The sequence below is a fragment of the Triticum aestivum genome, chromosome 4B, assembly GCF_018294505.1.
Source record: "Triticum aestivum cultivar Chinese Spring chromosome 4B, IWGSC CS RefSeq v2.1, whole genome shotgun sequence".
NCBI lineage: Eukaryota > Viridiplantae > Streptophyta > Magnoliopsida > Poales > Poaceae > Triticum > Triticum aestivum.
The window spans coordinates 226,844,269-226,864,799 of NC_057804.1; positions in this window are offsets into that span (position 1 = coordinate 226,844,269).

A 20,531-nucleotide genomic window follows, 5' to 3' on the forward strand; every position below is an offset into this window, starting at 1 on the left:
GTTCTCACGAACAACGAGCTCATCAGTATTGGTCGTCCTTTGACGCCAACCTCTCAAGATGCCTCGTGGGCTGATCGCCCCCAACCAGCAACTCCAAGTCAAGAGTCACCAAGTACACCCCATCCTTCACCAGCGCAAGTCACCAGTCCATTGGTGAATGATGATAATTACATGGAGACCACACCCTCGCCAAAGGCATCGCCCGTGTTTCAATGGCTTCGCAAAGGTCTCAAGTCATTTGTCTCCATGACCACCATCACAGAAGAAGACTCAAACCAGTCCAGCTCAGTGGCACATCAAGTGTTCCCTAAAGATAATCCTTCTGTGACAGTTCCCTTGTCCGAAGCCAATGTTGCTGAAGACAATCTGGCTGCATCAGACGAAGAAAGACAAGAAGAAGAGCATGTTGCTACTACCTCTACCACCCAAGAAGTTGTTCTTGAGGAGAACGTGTCTGTGCCCGACCCTCCAGCTACTCAAGTGGAGGTTGAGAATCCTGAGGCGGCCACCAACAACCCTACTGAAGCCAATGATGCTTTCATGGCTGAAGACAATGTGGCGCCTATGATGAACACTGTGCTGGAAGCCACTGATGCTCCTATAATGAATGTGTAGCCAGAAGCCTCTGCTGATGCCACTGCTCCTGTTCCGCCTCCAAGGCCCCACACCATTGAGCATGCATTCTACCAAGGCGAGCTTGTTCCTATCATATGGCCAATTCTGATTCCTCCGCCTGCTCCTGGACCTCAGTTTGACTATCATGTGGAGCACATGCCTCAGGTTCAGAAGCCAAAACCAAGGCTGCCAAGGTTCCCAGACACTGCATCAGCACCAGGCTCATTCAACGTCAACGGCTTCATTGCACACAACACCTTCTTTGATACTGCCAAGAACCCATATTCCAAGCCAAGAATATCATCAGATCGGTTCTGGAGCTATCAGTAGCGCAGCTACTACTCCTGTATTCTATACAATCAGGAGCGCATATTTCCACATATGCGTCTGGACACTGAAGCTGTTGTTGGTCTGCCCTGCCTAGAAAAAGCCCTTGACTGCTTTCGCGATGCTGGCCTTCTGCAGTTTGTCACCGACAAGGAACATTGGAATGAAGAGCTTCTACTGCAATTCTATGCAACCCTCCACATTCGCGGCTACAACAGGGATACAATGACATGGGTCCTTGAGTGGATGACAGGCAATGTTCATCATGAAGACAAAGCCTTTGATTTCATTGAGCTTACCGACCTCTCCACTCCAGGCGAACTGTATAAACCTAGTTGTCAGCTTCACTGTGATGCATTGGAGAGCATCTTTCAGAAGCCAGAGCCCAACATGAGCCAGATGCTAAGTATGATGAAGCCACTACCCCAGGATGCTGATTATCCCAAGGAATTCCTTGTTGAAGACCTAGAGTATCTGCCCCGCACCATCTATCACATCATAAGGCAAACTCTATGGCCCATCAAAGGGCATTCCTCCTCAGCAAAGCTTGAAGGTGCAATGAAGACATTGGTCCTCTATATTCTAAATGGCAAAAGCTTCAATACTCAAGATTTCTTCATTCACCAATTTGCTGCATCTGGATCTGACATCTTTGGCCTGAAATTCTATGCTCCTTGGATCATGTGACTGATCAAGCTTCACTCTGCCATTGACTATCAGCCCTCTGCTCGTGACCATCTCATATTTCTACCAGAGGTTGATATGTCCATTGAAGCCATCTACCCAGAGCCTGCGAAAGGAAGCACTATATCTTCCCAATGCAGATCGTCGAAGCTTTTCCCAGCATGTTGAAGGTGTTCAGATTGCTTCGCGTGTTTATCCTCTGGCTGGCAACACTCGTCGTGCACGCACTGAAGCCACAGAAAGCACCATTGCTCCAAGGCCTCAAAAGCAATCTCGTGTGCTCAATGACCAAGAGCTTCTCGTGGCCTTGCATCAGAAACATGACAAGCATCACTACTGGATGAAGAGTCAAATGCAAAGCCTCTTGGTGGATGTCAATCGCATTCGCAATCTTGCCACCAAGAATGCCTTTGTCACTCATGAAACCTGTCGGAGGTCTTGGAAGAGTCTAACATTGCTAAGTGCTGAAGCTAATCTTCAAGATGATGGCTTCACTGAGAGATTCAAGTTCGACTCCACTCCTCCCAGGAATGTTGTCTTACGTCGAACCCCGTCTCTTGAAGACTCAGAGTACTCATCCTCCACAGCAACTGTGAATGCTAGTGTCTTGGATCAGATGATGCTACCTCACCACCTCCAACCTCAGCGTGTGTCGACACTACACCAAGTTCTTATACACCACCAAACCTCAACGACGACCCTGCTACTTCACCTACTCCTCATGGGAACGAGTAGCGACTGTGTCTTCAAACCTTTTTGGTCCTTACTGACAAAAGGGGGAGAAGCATATGTTGATAGTCTTCAAGCGGGTCCTGATGGGTGGTTGATATACTTTTTGCCTAGTGCTTACAACTCTCGTTTTTATACATTTGGTTCTTTGAGTTGTAACACTTAAACTTAATGGTTGTCTGCTACTTTTTCTGCTATTCTGTGTGATGCGACGATAAATTCCGCATTTGCGATGATAAATTCCACATGAACTCATTCCGCAGACGTCCATTTTTCATTATGCATGTCATCATTCCTGTATATCTGTTCATGCACGATGTATTGTCTTCATATGGTGAAGAGGATCTCCACAAGTACAACCTGCCATGTGTATTTGCATTCCAATGCAAAACATTCATATGCACATCTTCAGGGGGAGCCTTTCTTTGCCATCTATGAAGACAATATCTTAATCCTTACAATTTCACATACTTTTATCCCCGTTGAAAACTTCAACCAGTTTGTCATCAATCACCAAAAAGGGGGAGATTGTAAGTGCATCTAGTGCCACCCCTAGTTGGTTTTGGAATATTGACGACAAACCTGGTTGAGGGACTAATGTGTTTGTGAGAATTGCAGGATAACACAGGTAGTTGTCCCTCAATGATTCGGTTTACCTACGGGAGATGACCCCTAAAAATGTGTGAAGACATTGAAGACAATGGTGGTCTGTGAAGATATTCACATTGAAGACTATGACACAAGAAGACACTGAGTGAAGAGTATGGAGCGCGAATACTTAGTTGTTTTGTTGTTTCCTCTTCTTCTTTGTTGAGTCATAGGAACCACCGCACTGTTAAGTGAGTTCCAAGTGAACAAAGTTAGAGTGACTGAAGTGATGCTCAACCAAATCCTATGTCTTCGAGCGAAGACAATGAGAGCAAATCTTATCTAGAGTCGGATGAGTTAGCCTGACTTGTAGCCCAAGTCAAGCTGCCGTGTGTGTTTGAAATCTGACCATTGTGACACGTGTCAGTTTCTTAGTGACCCAGGGTCATTTCGGACAAATCCGGTCGGGTTGCCCAGTGGCTATAAATAGCCCACCCCTACACCATAAATTGGTGGCTGCTCAGAGTTAGTATACGACTTTTGTCGTTTGAGAGCAACCCATCGCCGAAGCTTTTGAGAGAGAATCCTTGCGAGGACAAAGCCCAAACCACCCAGAGCCCAAAGAGTGTTTGGCATCACTGAAGTCTTTCTGTCCGCGTGATCTGAAGACTTGTTACACTTGAGGACTGTGAATCCTCCAGCCGGTTAGGCATCGCGTTCTGAGCATCCAAGAGCCATTGTGGATTGCCGGTGAACGAAGTCTGTGAAGGTTCAGAAGTCTACCTTGAAGACTTACCAGAGTGATTGGGCGGGGAGTAAGTGTACTTAGATCAAGGGGAATAAGGTGAAGACACGGTCTTCTAAGTTGAATCTCAGCCTCCCTAACCAGATGTACAATTGTCACAGCAACTGGAACTGGTCGAAACAAATCCCTGTCTGTTTGAAGCCACTGGTTCTATCTCTTAATTCTCTTTACTTATAGCTTATCTTCGTGAAGTCATTGCCTGCTTGCATTATCTATTTGACTTCACTGTGTGACTACCTATTCTGATAGGCTTTATACTATCTTCCATCTTGATCTTTACTACCTAGTTGCCATTAGTCTTCGAGCTTTCACTTCACTGAACACTTGACTATGGCTTGTCTAGTGTAGTCTACCTTCTGCTGCAATCGAATAGTGTTGTTTATCTTGTTTGTCTTCGAAACTCCCCACGTTTTGAAGACTTCCATAAAAATTGCCTATTTACCCCCCTCTAGTTGATAACTAGCCCTTTCAGAAACCCATGTGGCACTTCAATGGAGAAGACGACGCCACCCGCTGCGATCGCAAAGGTCCGAACTCCACCACCGCTCTGGCGAAAATACTGTCCGATTTGTATAAAGGAGAAGAAGAGGAGTTTATCCGCATTAAGCCACGGGATGGATTTTCCATGTACACCCCCCCAAGCTAGGTTAGCTGCTATCCTTTACTCAACTCCATTCATTCCCACATTCTTGCATCACAAATATTTATGTCGCTAATTCATAGCAGGAACTGCGAAAAGCTGTGAGGGAGGTCCACAACCCGTCTCCACAGCCAGAGGACCCTGACCGGGCCCTCGACCCAGACTTGAAGAAGATCCGGACATATTTGTGGAGCTTGTCGACAGGAGGTTTTACCAGTTAAGCTGTGACGATGCCTTGGTGGCCATCATAGCTGATTATCCTGGCCTACTCCATGCATCTCATGTAAGTAAAATCGGAGTCCTAACTTTCGAGAAGGATCCCTTCTTTGCACCTTAACCCCCACACATTTATTTTTGTTTTACAGGGAAGGCCATCGGGGCGCCGTGCCGAACCCGCGGTGACTCTCCAACAAGGGGTAACGAAGACGGGTAGGCTTAAAAGGAAGGCGGTCAGGACCGAGATGCCGTTGCAGAGGTATGATTAAAAACCTGCTCCATGATTATCGTCTTTAAAATATAACAATGTCTTTGGTCCCCTGGGAGAAAAAGCACTCGCCGGACTATGTCTGGAGAGCCTGCCGGCCACGCCTCCACCAGCCGGACTCTAGAGACGGACTCAGGGGCGGAGGCTAACGCGGGGACAACACCAGACGGTCCTCCTACAGAGGATGAAGATAGAACATCCGCTACTAATTACGAAGTGGAGAGCACCATGAATCACAGGCGTCGACGGGCCGTACACCGCGACCCTAATTTCTCCGAAGAGGCATTCAATGCCTTGAACTCAAGAGACGCGTATATCCGAGCAGCTCAAGGTGGTCTTGCTAGAGCCACGAACCAATATTTAAAGGATATCTGGGTAAGAAAATCTGACAATTATGTATATCAGTAGCCCCTGAGACTTGAAACAGTTGGCACAACTGATTTAAGGATCATTGTATCCATAGGTTCTTTTAGAGAAGAACACCCATTTGTCCCAAGAGCTGGAGGAGTGCAAAGCCCAGCTAAGGGCCGCAATTGCTGAAATGGAGGAATCTAAGAAGGCCTCATCTGGTAATACTTGTCTCAAAAAGAATGTAATTACATGTACTAGTTAGTATTCGGCATGCTTGTGAATATGACAATAGATTCTGTAGATAATCCCGGAGGGAATCCAGGGATCATACAAGAGTATGAGCAACAAACTAAACTGTCAGGACCCCGACTCAATGCCACACTGATCTAGCATGTAACACCTCGTATCACTTTGCGGCCTCACGCACGGTATCCCCACGGGTGTCGCCTTACCATGCCCGGGACCGTTTGCGCCTTTTGGCACACGTATATGATAGTGTCGCTAGCAACCATATGACAAGGAGCCCGGGCTGACATGGCTAGTCATGAACCCAAAGTGGCACTAACTTACAGGGACAGGCATACATGACCCAACAACGAACGTGTCGGTCATCAGCGAGTGAATTCGGGCTGTAGCAACTGGGCTAGCAGGACTCTGTTAAACCGGGCTGTAGCAGGCTAACAGGACTCCGGTAGACACCGCGTGACCTTTCCCCGGAGGGACAGACACAGGAATGAAGAAGGACACATGCCGGCCAGCCTAAGTGTTCCGGAGCAGTAGCAAGCTACCAAGGCTTAGTGGAAACACTAGGAGACATTTCCCGGTAAGAGAGGCTACCAAGGATAAACAACTAGATAGTTAGATCCCACACTTACCAAGCATTTCAATAACATACACACAATATGCTCGATATGTGCAAATACAACATGGCAGCATAACATGACTCTAAAACTCAAGTATTTACCCTTTTAACTGTAGGTATTCTTTGTGGAGCAGTATGGGCTAATGAGGCCTTGGGATCCTATTGGAATTCGGATCCTAAGCAAACTCGGGCATTTATTACTTGGACCATATTCGCAATTTATTTACATAGTAGAACAAATCCAAATTGGAGGGGTACAAATTCTGCACTTATAGCTTCGATAGGATTTCTTATAATTTGGATTTGTTATTTTGGTATAAATCTATTAGGAATAGGCTTACATAGTTACGGTTCGTTTACATTGACACCTAAATGATTGCATAAAATAAAACCTTCATGAAATGAAGGTTTTTACTTTTATGTTTTATTTGAGAACCCCTTGAACGCCTTCTCAAAGGGTTCTCAAAAATTTGAGATAGATCTAATTATAATTTTTTACTTATTTCTGCATTAATAGAGCAGACGAGTAAAAAAAACCTATTTAGGATAATAATTGGATAAGAGGGCCTCTACCCTGTCAACGGATAGGGAGAGAATAAAATCTGGATAAATACCAAGTCCTATTACTGGTAAAAAGATACAGATTAAAATAAAGAGTTCTCGTGGTCCAGAATCCAAAAATTTGCGTTTGGAAAATTAAATAGCTTGTATCCATAGAACATCTGGCGTAACATAAACCGCAATCCCAATCAAATAGAAGAACAGATGGGCTGATCCTTGAGATCGATCGCTGATGATTTTCTAGTTTTTTAGCTAACTCGGGACCTTCCATAGAAAACCGAGTAGGAGCAACGGTCGGGTCTGCTGCCCCTTCCTTCTCAGCGTATAGCTGCAGATTGGATAAATGGCTTCTCTTCAAATGTATGCTACAAGAAATGGGCTGAACCAATCTACAGGGAATGCAATAGCGAAAAGAATTCCACTCTATCTCATATTTTTGTATCCTTTTCAAGGGCCAACCCTGGGCCAAGGTGAGCGCATCCGGGCCTATTTCTCTTGACCTCTTCAGTTGTGCACGCACAAATATGAACTGGTCTAAGTTTGTTCTTGACGATCCCCACAAGCTTCTCTTATCTACTTGAATGAAATCAGAAAAGAGGAATTCACAATGCATATTATTATTCAATAGGCTCCGAGGAGCGAGATATTACAAACATGGGTCTCATGACCCAGCATTCCGAGCATACAAGTCAAAAGCGCAAATGGAAGCTTAACATGTCTGATTACAGACATCTACAAATGGAAAAGGCTAAGAAGCCTGACTATCTACCAGATCCTGCGGAGGGCACAAGATCGTAGCTGAGGTAACAGGCTAAATGTCGAAGTCCACGCGGAACTACTAGCGAGACTGAAACTCTCTGCAAAAACATAAATTAGGCAAACGTGAGTACAAATGTACCCAGCAAGACTTACATCAGAACTATCTACATATGCATCAGTATCAACAAAGGGGGTGATGGAGTTTGACTGCAGCAAGCCAGCTTTGACTCGGTGGCTATCCGGAACTACGACTGCAAGTAACTCTTTTGAGGTGGCGCACACGAGTGCACATATTCACCATATCAATACACCACTATGGATCCGCTTCCGTCTCCCTACGAGAATGCCATCCATAGCACTCACGCTTATCTTGCGTATTTTAGTGTATCCACTTTCACTTGTCTATGAACTGTATAGTCAACCCAGAGGTCCTTTACCACGGACGCGACTATTCGAATAGATCATATTAACCCTGCAGAGGTGTACTTCTTCACACACGCTCTCGCCACTTACCGTCATGTACACGTCATGTATCTCGGCAACCTTCAAGCGGAAGCCTAGCGAGGGTGTCGGCCACGACCTGACTAACCACACGAGTCTCTAGTCCAGGTTTATCGCCTATTTGGGTTCCATCCGCAAGGAGATCCGGCAGAGGTGTCGCTCATGGACCCAAATGATGTGAGCAGGGTTCCCAAGCCCACCATCTGGGTGCCACTTGGTACACCGTGCCACTGCACCTAGTCTGTCCCAAGCCCACCTGTACCGGGTGCCACTTGGTAGACTACTAGCACTACCTATAAACACCAGAAACTAGTTACAACTCCTGGACAAAGATCGAGTTGATTAATAAGTCGAGAGGGGTCGAGTTACCGGAACCCAATGTGCGGTAGCATCTGTTTATGGAACACAAATGCAGAAATCAGTTCCTGAGGACGGTTTCAATGAGACAACCCACCATGTACTCCTACATGGCCTCTCACCGCTACCTTTGCCAAAACGTGTTCACACGCTTAGCTCACACATAGTAGGACATGTTCACACACCTCTAATTCATCCCCGATGAATCAGACCTGACACAACTCTAAGCAATAGCAGGCATGACAAACAAGCATGACTGAGTAGGCACATCAGGGCTCAAACAACTCGTGCTCATGCTAGTGGGTTTCATCTATTTACTGTGGCAATGACAGGTCATGCAGAGGAAAGGGGCTCAACTACCGCAGCATGTAACAGTTGAATCGTTGTTGTCCTAATGCAGTAAAAGAGAGCAGAAGCGAGAGAGTGGGATTGTATCAGAATGAACAAGGGGGTTTTGCTTCCGTGGCACTTCCGAAGATAGTATAGTTCTTCATCGGTGTCATTGATCACATCGTCGTAACCACATCTATCGAGAGGGAACAAACACCGGCAAACAAGGAAGAACACAATCAACGCAATGCACAATATGATGCATGATCATGACATGGCAATATGTTGCGATTTACGCCCATGCAACTAGGAATGATTTGAATGGAGTTGGTTTGAACACTAGGTTCAAATTCAAACACCACATGGGACATTTAAAATGCCATTTATTCAAATTGTCCTAAACAGTGGTAGTAAGTTGTTCAAACATGCAATAAAATGCCATAAATCAATTCTTTGGATTTTTCTGATCATTTTTCATATATAAATCTTTTCAACCTGAGTTATAGATTATGTTCTATGATTTTTAGAAGTTTTAGCTATTTTCTGGAATTTCCTGGTTATTTTAAATTAGACTAAAACCAGAAAATAGTTTACTGCGTCAGCATGACATCATGCCGACATCCGCAGGTCAACGGGCGGCCCAGGTCAAACTGACCAGTGGGTCCCGCGTGTTAGTGACTAACCTAACTAACTTGGTTAATTAGCATTTTAACTTAAGCTAACCTAGGTTAATTAGGCGGGCTCGTCCCGCATGTCAGTGACCCAGGGGGAGGTCAAACCCCCGGTCAAAAAGGGTCAACACCACCGGCGGCTTGACGCCGGCAATGGCAAACGCTGCGGAGTGCTACAGGGTTGCTTCTTCGGTGGCTAAACGTGCGGCGAAGGGCACCAGGAGGGATCCATGGTTCGTGCGCATACCGGGGAGGCATGCGGAAGGCTGAGGGGTTGCCGGAGCTCAGCGGGAGGAAGTCCACGGTGGCGGCCGGAGCTTGGTTTCGCGGGGACGGCGGCTAGCAAAGGGAATGGAGGGGTGAGCAAGGGGGAGGATCAGGAGCTCACAGCAAGGTAGCAGAGCGGCTCTGCGGCTCGGGGAAGCGTCGGAGGTAACGTACGGGAGGTGGCGATCTCCGGTGGCTGACGAGGGAAACAATAGTGTTGGTAGTGTCCAGGGGCTTCCAGCGTCATGAGGATCGGTGAGGAGGAATAGGGCATCTGGGCGGAGCTCACAGACTGCTTGGGGTGTCCTCGGGACAGCGGTGGCCGCGGTGGTGGCGAGCGGCGGTGATGGGCGCGTTCGGGTGGACGCGCACGAGAGAGACAGAGGAGGGAGGGCGCTCGAGGGAGAGAGAGGGAGAGGTGAAGGGGGTCGCGTGGCGCTTGTAGGCGCGTCGGGGAGAAGGCGGCAAGCAAGCAGGAGGTGGAGGCTCGGGCACGGGCGCGTCGACATGCCTCTGCCAGTAGGCAGAGGTTGAAGACAGCGGTGCCCCTGGTGGGCTGGGCCGCCAAGTGGACTGGCCAGGTGGGCTGCCCAGGCAAGGTCCAGGTAAAAACTCTCTCTCTGTTTTAAATTTGTTTCTGTTTTCTATTGTTTGCCTCTGTTTTGAATTAGTAAAAATACTAATTCATTTTATAAAATCTTGAAAGTAATTGTGGGCACTTATGAAAATATTTCCAACAGCCCTCAAATGCTTTCAAGATTATTTGGACATCTAAAATATTTTATAGAATTTAAATGTCCAAATTCAAATACTTATGATTTAATTCAAGCAATCCAGAGTGTCCTAGAGAGGTGTGCACCATTTGTTAGAGTTTCTACACCAATACAAAAGTGATAAACATTTATGAAGGGCATTTTGGGTTCATTGAAAATATTTATGGTTGACCCTATTTGATTTAATTTTTGTGCTAGGGTTTGCCATCCGCATTTCAACTTTAATTGAAAATTAACATGATGCATGGATTCTTTAATGCAACTAATGGCAAGCAAACTCTAGGGCTGTGACAACTCACACCAACTAACAAGAATCTCGTCCCGAGATTCAAGACGTGATGTAAGAAGGCAGATGGGAAACAAAGCCAACACAATCTTCTCGATCCAAGTGCCCTTCTCGAAGATGTTGATTCATTGCTTCATATTGATCTTGACGTCTTTGCTTTCGAGATCTTCATCCAACACGATGATGACAGAAAGAAATTATATCGGAAAGGATCATTGAAGCTCTTCATACCAGGCTAATGGCGATTCACAAACGATCATTTGAAGGAATTCGAAGAAATGGCATACTTAGTTTTGGAATGGATCTATGGTTATAGATCAATTGACAAATGGAAGGCACAATCCGACTGATTCCGAAGATATAACCTAGTGTCTAAGCGTGCTCTCAAGAGCTTGAGCATTTCCATGTTCATCAGGGTATTACCAGCATCTATGCCAAAGATCCTGGTAATAGTTCCTACTACCATGATGAATAGTGATGGAGGATGCAGATACAAAGGAAGACAATATTTTCTCAGATTTTACCTTGACGACACCAAGGAGACAAAAATCTGGAGGATCGACCGAGAGGCATTTAGCACTCCACTTCTAATGTTCTCCTTGATGTTCTAGGTACCACGATCATGCTCAAAGGCATCAACATGGGAATCAAGTTAAGGTCAGGCTTCAGGAGCTCAAGAATCCATAAGGATCAACTTCTAGAATAAGTCATGCGGGATCCTCATGGGTAGTGACCAAACGGCTTAATCAAGATACTACAATAATAGTGCTTCCAGCTAGGTGCGTCCACTTCACTAGAACCTATATCATAGTTCTTGGAAGAAGTTCCAACCATCATATCTGCCTGAGATTCAGATCTGCTTGGTAACAGGATAATTCAGACAACGTGTATGGAAAGAAAGTTTGCAACACAAACCGACAAGATGACGTTGCGAGATTCTCGGGAAATGAACTATGATAGCAAGCTCCAAAACATGAGCTGGTTCTGCTACATACATGTGAACACGCTGTCCAAGACATGCATGACCACATAGTAGTCTTACAACAAAAACACTACCGAGTTCTGGTTGGGAACCATAATTAATGATATCGAAGTCTCTGCGTGGAAGTCTAAAGGATTAACACTTTAGGACAGACTCCTTTATCTTGAACAAATCAATCAGTGGCTTGGCGTGCTAGGGATACATATAGAATGGAGGTAGCTAATCTCACAAACCAAAGTATACTTCGCACATGCATGACTGACTTGGGATGATTCCAGAGGAAGCAACATTGACTTTCTCGTATTCACGGTGGCAACTTGCATAGAATGCACATGAATTCAAGGAAGTCACTTCTTCCATCCAAGCATAAGCTTCATGAACGGAACACGAAGGCATTGCTTACAAAGTTTCCAACACTAGCTTAATGTCCAACAAGGTCATGGATAAGATAGGGATGTTGGCGATGGGCTCAACAACAATCCATCCAGGCTTCCATGTGGGTGGAATTACACAACTATGTGAACAAGGTGATAGCATTGGTCAGACCCAAAAGATATAATGGTGTATGCTCGAGGAATCAACCACGAGTAAGAGAACATTACGAGTATCATTGGTTCTGATTTGATTTGATGATAGCCCACACTCAAATCAAAGTTTTGACAAGACAATAGATCCAACAACTGATCATGAGGACCAATCGATGAAGATATCATCTTTCTTCAACACACACACACACACAAATAGCCCTTTGGAATGAACTAAATCGGATAAAGCTTTTGTCTTCCAACTCTCGAAGTTGTTGTCTAGCTCAACCAACTAGCTCAGGGATATCCAACATAGACTCTTGGAGAAGGGGTGGTTTATAAGAAGACCAACTTGATCACGAGCTCAACATGGCGGTTAGGTGACAACCTGGTGATACTTTCGAGAGGATATTCAGAAAATCATGAACCACCGATATGTTATTAAGCTCCGGAATAATCATGTTTTTCAGGGCAAGACGATATGATCAAATAAGCGAGGGATTGGCACAATCCTAACTCATTGACCGAAGAGTGCACTATAAATAAGGACTAGGTAGAACGATCAATCTTAGGATGATGATTCAATAACCAGCACACTAAGAATGAAACTTATGACCATTAACTACCAAGCAACGAGGTTGCTAGGAGTATTGATTTCACACATCATGATTCATCTGTTGGCATTCCGGTGACAACAACACGGGGACCGAGGAATGAACAATGAGGGCAAGAAGTATCACTGCGTCAACAATTCATAAGATATGGTGCAATTCCCACGACATTCTTGACATAAGATGGTAATACTCCAGGGTAGAATAGAACAAAATCTGGATGGCATTCTGATCTGCGGAATACAACTGCTTTGACCCAATCCTAGAAATGGATAAGGTACTGGAGTTTGTTTCTCCTAGTCATTCCAGAATAGAATGGCTTGACGGACCACAAGAATAATAGGCATCAATAACATGAATGCACAACTACTCTTGACCAACAATTGATAGACTAAGGGCGGAATACAAGTAGGGATGAACAACTTGAAGGAACATATAACTTTCTGAGTTGGGAATGCATGTCGAATGAGTTCAACATGTTTCTTTTGGATAACCCATGCAGAAAGGTAGAATTGGCAGATTCACAATATAGAATCGAGAACTCATTAAGAGCACTCTGGTTGTGATCGTTCGGGTCAACGAGGAACTTCTGCCATAAGTAGTTCATGGTATTTGGAAGAAGGAAATACCACAAACCTCGAGGGCTATCACAAATGTTACTAATATCCTAAAGGAATGAGCAAACACTACCAACACGAGGTAAGTAGAGTGAATCTTGGGCTCAAGAACCTAGAAATAGAATGCCTACTAACTAAATTGCATCACGGGATGCTTTCGAGAATAACGGCCAGAATCATCACACTAGGAACACAAATCATGGCTAGCTTACTAGGTGGTACTCTAAGACACCTAGGGTCATAATACTAGCTCCAACATATATACCGAGGCAATGAAGTACCTCAACACACTAATTAGTGTGGTTAATCTGGCCAAAGGAACATTGGAACGATAAGAAGGGATTTGCAAATGCGTCAGACTGTTTAGAAACCTGGGATGGCTTGGACAGCATAACGGCTGTAAATGCTCAAAATGATTTGAGACATCCTAAAAAATGGTAGCATAACCACTCGATCACCTCAATATCAAGATTCTGAGGCAGCTATGAATACACGGAAGTAGTAGGAACCAAATTGAAGCTTAGAACCATCAATCTTGTAAGTCCATGGATTAGTAACACGTGATCCTGATAGAAAGAAAAGAAAGCCTAGTTTCTTAACCCCATAGGAAACATATGATGACTCAGATGAGAAGGCCATAATGTAAAGGAGTAAAAAGAGCCTTACGTTCCATCCCACAATCAATTACCCTACATATAACTAAAGCATTTCTAGACTCAACTTCGACCAGTTCGGCTTGGTAATCCTACATGCAGTCAGGCTCTGATACCAAAGCTGTCAGGACCCCGACTCAATGCCACACCGATCTAGCATGTAACACCTTGTATCACTTTGCGGCCTCACACACGGTATCCCCACGGGTGTCACCTTACCTTACCCGGGACCATTTGCGCCTTTTGTCACACGTATATGATAGTGTCGCTAGCAACCATATGACAAGGAGCCCGGGCTGACATGGCTAGTCGTGAACCCAAAGTGGCACTAACTTACAGGGACAGACATACATGGCCCAGCAACGAACGTGTCGGTCATCAGTGAGTGAATTCGGGCTGTAGCAGCTGGGCTAGCAGGACTCCGGTAAACTGGGCTGTAGCAGGCTAACAGGACTCCGGTAGACACTGCGTGACATTTCCCTGAAGGGACAGACACAAGAACGAATAAGGACACATGCCGGCCAGCCTAAGTGTTCTGGAGCAGTAGCAAGCTACCCAAGGTTGGAAAAAGCGGTAGGCGTAAGCGAGGCGGTTGGCCTTCGCCTAGTGCCTAGGCGGTGCTTAAGCACCCTAGGCGCAGCCTAGGCGGTTACATATTTTTTAATATCAGGGTTTATATGTGGTTACTATATGTGTATTTTATTAATTTAGGGCATATAAGTATGTTACCTACCAGCTACTACTATTGGAATATGGCCCTTTTGGCATATCAGTGCAATATGACATGATTTCTTGTTTGGAGAGATAATTTCTTACTTGCTCTGCCTAGACTCTTGATTATGCCCAAGGCGAGGCGTTAGACCATTGCCTAGTGCCTAGGCGTGCCTAAGCGCCTCCTAGGCATTGCCTTTTGCAACAGAGAAGCTACCAAGGCTCAGTGGAAGCACTAGGAGACATTTCCCGGTAAGAGAGGCTACCAAGGATAAACAACTAGATAGTCAGATCCCACACATACCAAGCATTTCAATAACATACACACAATATACTCGATATGTGCAAATATAACATGGCATCATAACATGACTCTACAACTCAAGTATTTTATTCAATAGGCTCCGAGGAGCGAGATATTACAAACATGGGTCTCATGACCCAACATTCAGAGCATACAAGTCAAAAGCACAAACGGAAGCTTAACATGTCTGATTACAGACATCTACAAATGGAAAAGGCTGAGAAGCCTGACTATCTACCAGATTCTGCAGAGGGTACAAGATTGTAGCTGAGGTAACAAGCTAAACGTCGAAGTCCATGCGGAACTACTAGCAAGACTGAAGTCTCTCTGCAAAAACATAAATTAGGCAAACGTGAGTACAAATGTACCCAGCAAGACTTACATCAGAGCTATCTACATATGCATCAGTATCAACAAAGGGGCTGATGGAGTTTGACTGCAACAAGCCAGCTTTGACTCGGTGGCTATCCTGAACTACGACTGCAAGTAACTCTTCTGAGGTGGCACACACGAGTCCACATATTCACCATATCAATACACCACTATGGATCCGCTCCCGTCTCCCTACGAGAACGCCATACATAGCACTCACGCTCATCTTGCGTATTTTAGTGTATCCGCTTTCACTTGTCTATGAACTGTATAGGCAACCCAGAGGTCCTTTACCGCGGACGCTGCTATTCGAATAGATCATATTAACCCTGCAGGGGTGTACTTCGTCACCCACGCTCTCGCCACTTACCGCCATGTACACGTCATGTATCTCGACAACCTTCAAGCGGAAGCCTGGCGAGGGTGTCGGCCACGACCTGACTAACCACACAAGTCTCTAGTCCATGTTTATCGCCTATTCAGGTTCCATCCGCAAGGAGATCCGGCCAGGGTGTCACTCACGGCCCCAAACGATGTGAGCAGGGTTCCCAAGCCCACCATCCGGGTGCCACTTGGTACACCGTGACATTGCACCTAGTCTGTCCCAAGCCCACCTGTACCGGTTGCCACTTGGTAGACTACTAGCACTACCTAAAAACACCAGAAACTAGTTGCAACTCTTGGACAGAGATTGAGTTGATTAATAAGTCGAGAGGGGTCGAGTTACCAGAACCCAATGTGTGGTAGCATCTGTTCATGGATCACAAACACAAAACTCAGTTCCTAAGGATGGTTTCAATGAGACAACCCACCATGTACTCCTACATGGCCTCTCACCACTACCTTTACCAAATCGTGGTAACACACTTAGCTCACACACAATAGGACATGTTCACACACCTCCAATTCATCCCAGATGAATCAGACCTGACACAACTCTAGGCAATAGTAGGCATGACAAACAAGCATGAATGAGTAGGCACATCAGGGCTCAAACAACTCCTACTCATGCTAGTGGGTTTCATCTATTTACTGTGGCAATGACAGGTCATGGAGAGGAAAGGGGTTCAACTACCGCAGCATGTAACAGTTGAATCGTTGTTGTCCTAATGAAGTAAAAGAGAGCAGAAGCGAGAGAGTGGGAATGTATCAGAATGAACAAGAGGGTTTTCCTTGCTTGGCACTTCTGAAGATAGTATAGTTCTTCATCGGTGTCATTGATCACATCGTCGGAACCACGTCTATCGAGAGGGCCAAACACCGACAAACAAGGAAGAACACAATCAATGCAACGCACAATATGATGCATGATCATGACATGGCAATATGCTGTGATTTGAGCTCATGCAACTTGCAATGATTTGAATGGAGTTGGTTTGAACACTAGGTTCAAATTTAAACTCCACATGGGACATTTAAAATGCCATTTATTCAAATGGTCCTAAACAGTGGCTGTAAGTTGTTCAAACATGCATGAAAATTCCATAAACAGATTCTTTGGATTTTTTTGATCATTTTTCATATATAAATCTTTTCAATCTGAGTTATAGATTATTTTCTATGATTTTTAGAAGTTTTAGCTATTTTCTGGAATTTTCTGGTTATTTTAAATTAGACTAAAACCAGAAAATAGTTTACTGCATCAGCATGACATCATGCTGACATCCGCAGGTCAATGGGCGGCCTAGGTCAAACTGACCAGTTGGTCCGTCGTGTTAGTGACTAACCTAACTAACTGGGTTAATTAGCTTTTTAACTTAAGCTAACCTAGGTTAATTAGGCGGGCTGGTCCCGCATGTCATTGACTCAGGGGGAGGTCAACCCCCCCGGTCAAAAAGGGTCAACGCCACCGGCGGCTTGACGCCGGCGATGGCAAACGTGTCAAAGCGCTGCAGGGTTGCTTCTCCGGCGGCTAAACGCGCGGCGGAGGGCACCAGGAGGGATCCCTGATTCATGCGCATCCAGGGAGGCACACAGAAGGCCGAGGGGTGGCCGGAGCTCGACGGGAGCAAGTCCGCGGCGGCGGCCGGAGCTCGGTTTTGTGGGGGCGGCGGCTAGCGGAGAGAACAGAGGGGTGAGCAAGGGGGAGGATCTGGAGCTCACAGCGGGGTAGCAGAGCAGCTCAGAGGCTCGCGGAAGCGTCGGAGGCGACGTACGGGAGGTGGCGATCTCCGGTGGCCGACGAGGGAAACGGCGGTGTTGGCGGCTAAAAGTGCGTTATATCGACTAGAGGGTGGGTGAATAGGCGATTTTTATGAATTCTTCATTGAGGAATTTGCTGGTGAGGAAATTCCTTAGCGAAGAACTACTTGCAGCGGAATAAGTACTCAAAAGTAAACATAACAGAACACGAGCGTAGTCGTCAGGATGAAATGAAGACAAGCACACAATACAGAAAGCGTAAACACGGGATAGCGCGGGATGAAGACAGACAGGCTGAAGAAACTGAACTGAGGAAATTGAGAAATTCTTTAGTGAAAGTCTTCAAACAGATATGAACAAGCACACAACAACTGAAATGAGGAAATGAAAGAGTTGAGGAAATAGAACCAGTAAGCTTGGTGAAGACAATGATTTGGTAGACCAGTTCCAACTGCTGTCTCAGTTGTAAATCTGGTTGGAGCGGCTAGGTATTTAAACCTGAGGACACACAGTCCCGGACACACAGTCCTCGCCGTATTCTCCTTGAGCTAAGGTCGCACAGACCTCGACCAATCACTCGTGGTAAGTCTTCAGGTGACTTCCAAACCTTCACAGACTAGGTCACTCGGCGATCCACAATTCCTCTTGGATGCTCTAGACCATGACGCCTAACTGTCTGGAAGAAGCACAATCTTCAAAGGTAACAAACGTCGGATCCACGCATGATCAATCTCCTCAGTGATGCTCAATCACTTTCGGTTTGTACGTGTGTTGGGTTTGGGTTTTCATCACTTGATTATTTTTGCTCAAAGTCCTCGGAGGATGGGATGCTCTCAAATGAAAAGTGTCAGTTTCTCTTGGAGCAGCCAACCAGCTAGAGGTTGTAGGGGGCGGCTATTTATAGCCTAGGGAGCAGCTCGACATGATAAGACATAAATGCCCTTCAATGATATGACCGTTAGGTGGGTAGATATTTTGGGACAGCTGGCGCATAGCACAGCAACGGTCGGAATTTTGACTCTCAAATTCGTTAGGGCTATCATGTTCCTCTCTGTGTAGGCAATCTGCACTGGCGAATTCCTAACTCCTCAGTCAGAACAAATTCCTCAGCGACTAGAAGAGCTTCGTCTCTATCACTGAAGAAATTGACTGAAATGTATGAGATTTCCAATGGCTTCACTCGAAGGGATTGGTAGGTGTAGGATTTTGAGTTCAGCATCACATGGAAATTTCTCCTTAGTATTTCCTTGACCCCCTTTAACAGTATGGTGTTTCATATGACTCAAGAAAGAGAAAATGAAACTATGAAAACAAAAGTATTCACGCTTCATGTTCCTTGAATGAATTCCAAGTCTTCAAGGTCACACCAATTTCTTCACTTTCAAAGTCTTCAGAAAGTCTTCAGAAATCCAAAGTCTTTAGTTGAAGAACTTCATTTTTAGGGGTCGACTTTCTCTGTAAATATCAAACTCCTCATAGACTTATAGACCTGTGTACACTCAGAAACGAATCAGTCCCTGAACCCATAAGTCTTCAATACACCAAAATCACTAAGGGGCACTAGATGCACTTACAATCTCCCCCTTTTTGGTGATTGATGACAATATAGGTTAAGTTTTCAACGAGGAAAAACATATGAAGTGTAAATACTGATATTGAGGAATTTGAATGCAAGATATAGAAGAACTCCCCCTGAAGATGTGCATAGTGAGGAATTTGCTTTTGAAGCAATGGACACTTGAAGAGTATAATCATGGAGATCTCCCCCTATATCTTGTAATTAATACACGCATTTGACATATAATATGAAGAATTTGAAATGCATGATGAAATATGGTGACTGATGTAATTCAGCATGCGTGCATTGACATTAATGAGGAATGAGCATGCAGAAGAACTCAGCAAAAGTATCAGGCCACCATAGAGTTTAAGTTTACAACTTGACCCAGCAAAGTCATCATAAGAACGAGAGTTGTAAGTTAGCAAAAACGCCCATATAAGATAGACCTGCTTGAAGACTAACTCAAATTTCTCCCCCTTTGTCATCGAATGACCAAAAGGGTTGAAAATCAGGACTAACGCTCCTGAAGAATATCATGATGATGGAGGAGCGCCAGCGTTGTTGGGGTCGTGTGTCATTGTAGGGCCTGCCGCAGTGTTGTTCAAGTCTTCGTACTCGTCCGTGTCGCGTGATGAAGAATATGAACTGGCTACCAAGGAAGGAACCTTGACCTTCTTGTATTTCTTCGGTGGAGGAGCAAACCAGTCAAAATCTTCCTTGAAGCCCATTTGCTTCAGATCTTCTTCACCATATAGATGTGACAGAATAGCCCAGGTGCGATCGAAGACTTCATCGAGGTAATAATGGTTTTTCTTCACTACATTATGTGTAGCAGTCATGTTGTGAAGAATAGAACCAAACTGACGCTTAACCCATTTGTGGTTTCGATCCACCTTCTGGTGAAGACTAAGAAGCAACTCACGGTTAGTCATCACACGAGGAGTAGTGTCTTGAGGATTTGGCTTGGATGCATTGGCGGCAAAGTCATGAGTGGCAGAGTCATCATTGGTGGAATGAGATGCAGCTTTGCGAAACTGACCATCCAATGGACGAATGCCTTCATCAATAACAGTCGGTGCCTTGCCCTTCTCATCAACTGAGGAATATGTCTGCTTGAGGACTTCAATCGGGGGCAAGTAGCTGAGGTGATTCTGAAAATCAGCTTTGTAGTTGAGTGAAGACCTTGTTCTGAGGAATCTCATGATCCAAGGAGCATAAGGCTTCAGCTCAAACGGTGAAAGTGCAACATTTGCCAGAGTCCTCATGAAGAAATTGTGATAATTGACAGGGATGCCATGCATGATGTTGAATAGCAGATTCTTCATGATGCCAACAATTTCCTCATCAGATGAGCCGCGGCCTTTGATAGGACTCAAAGTCTTCGTCAGAATGCAATAGACTGTTCTTGGCACATACATCAATTCCTTCACGAGGAATTTGGTCCTTGGGGCTTGACCGGGATTC